This window comes from Camelus bactrianus, chromosome 6, assembly GCF_048773025.1.
Source record: "Camelus bactrianus isolate YW-2024 breed Bactrian camel chromosome 6, ASM4877302v1, whole genome shotgun sequence".
NCBI classification, from domain to species: domain Eukaryota; kingdom Metazoa; phylum Chordata; class Mammalia; order Artiodactyla; family Camelidae; genus Camelus; species Camelus bactrianus.
The window spans coordinates 101,022,967-101,028,966 of NC_133544.1; the positions used below are offsets into that span (position 1 = coordinate 101,022,967).

The following is a 6,000-nucleotide window of genomic DNA, read 5'->3' on the forward strand; positions in this document are numbered from 1 at the left end:
GTCCTGTTTTATCCTTTTCCAGAATATCCCTAATACTACAAATTGAAACATCCCTCCTCATTACTTTATTTGTATATATAGGTATATTTCTGGAATACATTTAGGATCACCTTTCAGATTTTTTTCTTAAATCCATTTGGGATTATTAACTAAATTTGCATTCAGATACTAAATTTATTTTGGAGAAAAAATGTTCTATGTCCCCCAAATTTGAGTCTGCCCACTGAAGAGGGTGGTGCATTCTACTGTTCATTCAATCATCTTTTTTTTTCTTTTTTTAAATCATTTATCAGAATCTTCTTAATATTTTTCATTAATTTATCTCTGAATAGTCTGTGCCTGCTTTGTCATTATAAAATGATATCTTTTCTGGGTTTTGATCTGGGTTGATTGCTAATAAACTCTTAATTTCTGGCTTCTCTTGAATAAGAAGGAGATCTGACACTGTGAGGCCCTATTTCCAATAAGGTGATGTTGAGCATTGCGTTTCCTTAGGATGTCCACTTGCCAATTTGCCAGTGGCTGCACCCACTCCAAGCATTTCTGCTACTTACCTGCCCCCGTAGGCAGATGAGCTCATGTAGGGTTAGGTGGGTTATGGACACAGATACTGACATCAATGCTGCCACGCTGCTGACCCTGTGGCGTCACTAACTCTGGTTCTTGCTCTCTGACCTCCCTGAATATGACAGCTCCTTTTGGGCTGTGGACCTACTGCATCTTTCCAGCACTGTCGGCTTTTCTGCAACACACGCCTGCCTCTCAGGTCAGAAGCAAATGTCAGCTCCTCCTACGCATCCACCCCATTCACGGTCTTGCCGTTCCTGGCCAGAGTGGTCCCTACCCCTTGACTGAGCAGTAACACTAAAGGGACTATAAATTTGCCTCTCATCCACTGTCTTAGTTACATACCTGTGCTAGTTTACTTTAAAGGTCTGCCAGTTAGGAGGGGAGGGTCTAAAAGTCTTTTAGATCTCTGACCTTATCATTTCTAACCGCTCCCCCACCCTATGGAACAGCTTACCACAGATCTCTGCTGCCCCATCTGTAGCATTGCCCTGTAAATTACACACAGAGAGAAAAGAACTTCTAAGCCACCACCATAAATTTGACTTCCTGTGACCACACAGACCATAGAAATATCAAGATAAAAATTCCTGAAGAAGAATATTTTGCTTAGGAAGACACTTTAATTGCATACATTTCTGTGGCTTGTAATAACTTCATAGACTTTCTGAATGTGCTGCACTCACTTTCCCAGACTCAAGGGAGCTTGCTCACTTGCCTATATTCAGTGTATTTCCTCCAACATTCTCTATGCATAGCTTTCCCAAAGGTACATTTCTTATTTCTATTTAAATTGTTAGATACATCCACAATATTCTTTTTTTAATCCTCAAATACAAATCATCTTCCAAGATTGTATTATTTCAACACTGAGAGTGAATAATATGCTTCAAGATTCCCAAGTTTATTATGAGCAAATAATTATGGTTGGTTGAAGATTTTTAAGTATGTTATTCCTACTAAGGGTATATATGTGAAAGAAACAGGTTGTAATGAGTCTTCTTCCCAGAGATTTTATATTTGCCTTTTGTTTGGATTCTTTCACTGTTGAAAATTATTATTACCATGAACGTCTTTTCTCTTTGGGATTTATTTCACCATTTTCCCCTCTCTCTTTACAGGAGTAAAAGAATTTATGTTGTCCTTCCATCCATCCACCACTCCATGTTTTGTGTCCATTCCTTCAACAGGTATTCAGTTTGGGTTCACCACAGTATATGTGGCCTCTTTCCAGTGGCCCCTCTGTTGGCTCTGGAGAACAATATATTGGAAATCAGAGTGGGTACGTGGAACCTTGACTACCCAGTATAGACGCATTGTGCCAGAAAAAGCCCAGAACATCGCAGCATGGCAGCCCACCATGCAAGGAACAGCAATTCTGGCTGTGGTGGACCAATGTGAATAAAAAGGCTTCATTGGGTGAAGACTTAGAAAAGTACAAAAATGCATTGGCGTTGTTTCCTAAGGAATCTAGTGTTGGGTACTGTTTAATATGAGAGGGAGATGCTAACACTATCATCGTTATAAACAACATAGTTGTTGTAACTGTAATTGTTATTATTTTTAATATATTTTCTTTATAATTATTATTTGTGACTTACAAGACCCTTACAGAGGCAGTTGTTAAGGAGCGTGGCCGTTATACTGTTGCTGAAGTGTTAATTCAGAAGAAGCATGGGAATAGCATTAATAAGTACTTACTCTTTTGATCCTCACATTGACTATAAAGGTCACCCAGCAGTGCTTGTATAATGGAGATAGAAATCTATCCGTTTAAGTGTTTGTAGAACTTAAAATAAGAGCAGACATTCCACCGCATTTGACCATATATTCCAGACTATCAGTTTAAAATAGGAACTACCTGATGAGGCCATAGAAACCCTTTGTGCATCCCCAATCATTCACTACCTTCCTGGTCCCCTGGGGCAGCGGTTCTTCCAGAAGGTGGCCCCATCTCTCCTCCCCACCCCACTCTTGGTCTTTGATACCTACTGTTGGTCATTTGCTAAGCATCCTCATGTCCTGCATGTGTCTGAGCTGTGAGGGAACAGAACTCAGCTGTTTACAAACTGTATTGACTATGACCAGTATGAACAGCCTCTCTCCTTCCCTGCCCACAACCCCACAGTGCAACACGGGGCTCCCAACCACAGCGATTCCCATGCCAGCCCATCAGGGAACCTTCTTCCCTAGAAATATTCTTACAACCAGAGATGTTTCCTCCCTTACTTCACTGCCAGTTTCACTCCCAGGTTACAGTCCCCAACAAAAGGCTATCCCAGTTTGAATTTCTTAATCAAGTCGCATTGACCCTGAGTACCTGGCTTTTTCCTATGAGCACTCATAGAAATAGAACAGGGCCAGGCAGTGGCTGTGGGCCAGGTTCCTGGGTGAGGGGACTTGCTGGGAGCTTCAGGTTCTGTAGCCTGGCCCGAGCTTAGCTCCCAGCACGGCGTCTTCCCATCTGCATTATTTCGGGCCAGGCTTCAACAGTTCAGAGTTTCATTTTATCATCTGCAAACAGAATAATCCCCTGCTGCATATTTTAAGACTGTTATGTACCACAAAGGGTGCTTAGGGAATTCAGTGAGTCAATGCATGGAAGTCACACAACCTGGTCCTCAGGTAATGTTAGTTATCTTCATTATGCACCATCGATAAAATTGGCTCACAGACTTGGCCAGGTATCAAAGCTACAGGCACAAGAATTTGACAGTGTGTTACTGTCTGGATCATAGTCACAATTTTACACAGTAAAACAAGCTACCTGGGACCACCCAGCTGTCAGCCCACCTGACTCCCCACCCCAGGATCCCTCAATTTATCTGATTTGCTTGCTACCCCTACTTTTTGGAGAAAGTTGGCAAATCACACACAGTCAATGACTGCTAGGTTATTTCCATTCCCATTCACTCAAATTGCCCCATTTTCAGTATCCACTGTGCTGCAAAACATAGACTAATGTTCAGAAATATGACAGCAAGGCCTTTCCCGTTCCACAGTCAGAGAACTAAGAATCTGTCATGTTTAATATGCCATGTGACACTAAGCAAAGCAGGAAAACAGGCTTCTGTGCTTTAAGAAAGTTTTTAACAATGACGTTTGAAATTAAAGTGTTTTTGTTTGGCCTTCAGCTAACCAGAAAATTCAATTGACTCCTATTACCCATTACTCAGGTGTCCTGGTTTGATTGTATTAGGCACTTTTTCCTCATCTCCCCAGCATGGCTTTGCTCCATCAGCACAGATGGAGTGTCTCCAAGGCTGCTTCGTGTGCATAGGCGTGTGTATGCACACATGTGCACCCACTGATTGGTGCCACTGATTCATATCCAGGAGTTGTTCTGTCTTATAACTCAAGCACTGCTTTATTATATCCTAGAAAACTGCTTTTAGATCATTGATTGAACTATAGACCATCCTTTTGCCCACATTAGAAAGTGACATCTTCCAAGACACAGGTCCTGTGTGCTTTTATTTATGTATAAGTAAGAATTAAATATGTATGTCATCCCCTCACATATTTAATTTGTGCCTTTCCAATTGAATGTGCACAGTAAAGGCTAACTTCCCATAACAGGAGAACTTTTAGGAAGTAAGAAGAAGGAATTAGCCACCATGGAGAAGACAGGATATCAAGCAGGAGTTTGGTATAAAGTCATTTATTCTAAAGCTGCTCTGGCTCAATAAATAAGTGGAATTGACATTGTTGTATCATGACAGAGCATCTGCTATTGAAGACTGATTTTAATTTACTTTGATATAAGTGGAAAATTGTGTCAGAACAGCATGGGAAATGAAGAACACTGCATCTATCTGTACTCCTGAAGTGTGTTTCAGAGCTGCTGAATTTTGAGGAAAATTATCTTGTCTGGAGACAATAGAATTATTTTCATTGTTGGAATTTTTGTAGCTCCCAGAAGCACATCTGCAGGTGATTCTGTAAATGTCTAGAGTTGACTTAAATAGCAGTAAATTTTAGCCTATTGAAATCAGGAGATGTGAAATATTTTTGCCTACCACCACCACCGCCACCACCACCACCAGGCAAGCACTTGTACACCCAGAGAGATTTCACATCAGAGGGAATGACAAAGCTGGTTCTGTTACTGAGGCCAAACTTGTTCTGCTCACTGCACCACAGTGATAAATAAATAAATCAGGAGACAAGGTTTTGGGGCAAGGAATAGTAACTTTATTCAGAAAGCTGGCAGACCAAGAAGATGGGGGACTAATGTCCTGGAGAATCATCTTTCCCAAGTCAGAATTAAGGCTCCTTTTGAACTAAAAAGGGGAGGGGGTGTGGTTGGTTGTGCAAACTTCTTGCTGCCGGGATTCTTTGTTCTTGCAGCCATTCATGTGGCTCAGGCTATTGTGTCCCTGTAAGCCTCCAACAAAACAAAGCTTATTCTCTATTTTGCAACTTGCCATCTCTGCATAAGTGCAGAAGTGCTAACATCCTTAAAGGTCAGAGCCCCGAGAATAGGCTTTCCTGTAGGTTTTAGGCTAAAGGCAACATTGTTTTACAAAAGGTGCAAAGCCAGCAAGATTAAGCCTGGAAAACAGGGCACAGTGCTTCAAACTGAAGGAACAGAACCAATATGGCGTCAGATTTGTTCTCAATTACAGTTTTATTTAGGGGAAATTTTGCAGCAGAAAATCCCCTCAGTTGTTTTTCTTGCTTTGCCTGAGATCTTGTTTGCTGGCTTGTGGTCTCATGTTGTCAAAACCGTATGTTCAGATGAATACTATTAAAATCATATGGTGCACAAATCATACCTATTCTGCTTCAAAAAAATGACTGAAACATTTAGCTTTGTTTATTCCCATAGAATTTGGATTGAATCTATTCTCGACTTTCTTCTTCTTCAAACCAGTTTTTTACTGGAGGATTTAAAGCCCAAATTAAAGAATTTTGGAGAAGACTCATGTAATTTATAAGACGTTTACATCCGAATTTAAGACTGACTCATATTTGTACTTTTAATCAAGGAACACAATAAACTTTGTTAGTCAATCATTTATGACGTTTTAAACTTTGTCCATGTAATCTTTTGGAAGTTGAGAGGCTTAGACAATTGATATAACAAAACAGGTATCATTGCTTAACTGTGTGAATGAATGAATCCCAGTATAGTTTCCTGAAAGTATATTTTATTAAAAATAATAATGAATTCTTGCTCTCTAATAAAGCAACAGACAGAAGCACATACTGAGTGTTTAAAATAAATAATACTGCGGGAAAAATTATCTAAGCAACTCAAGATAGTATAGAGAAAAAAGGATGAACTTGAAGGAAAATACATATTGTGCAATTAATATCTTATTTTTAAGAAGCAAATGATAAAAAAAACCAATTTTTAAATGATTTATCAAAAAAGGATTTATATAAAGCCAACTTATTTTCATAAGTATTACATAAAACAGGGCTATC

General features: G+C 39.8%; 1 long non-coding RNA gene across 2 annotated transcripts in view; it reads left to right on the plus strand.

The window, feature by feature from the left end:
- The window catches only part of LOC141578006 (uncharacterized), a 53,374-nt gene extending 47,784 nt beyond the window's left edge, over window positions 1–5,590 (plus strand). For both annotated transcript variants that reach the window (XR_012507841.1, XR_012507840.1), the window contains one exon: window positions 1,689–5,590. This is a non-coding gene — a long non-coding RNA (uncharacterized LOC141578006). The remainder of the gene's footprint in view (window positions 1–1,688) is intronic.
- Window positions 5,591–6,000: the final 410 nt, after the last annotated feature.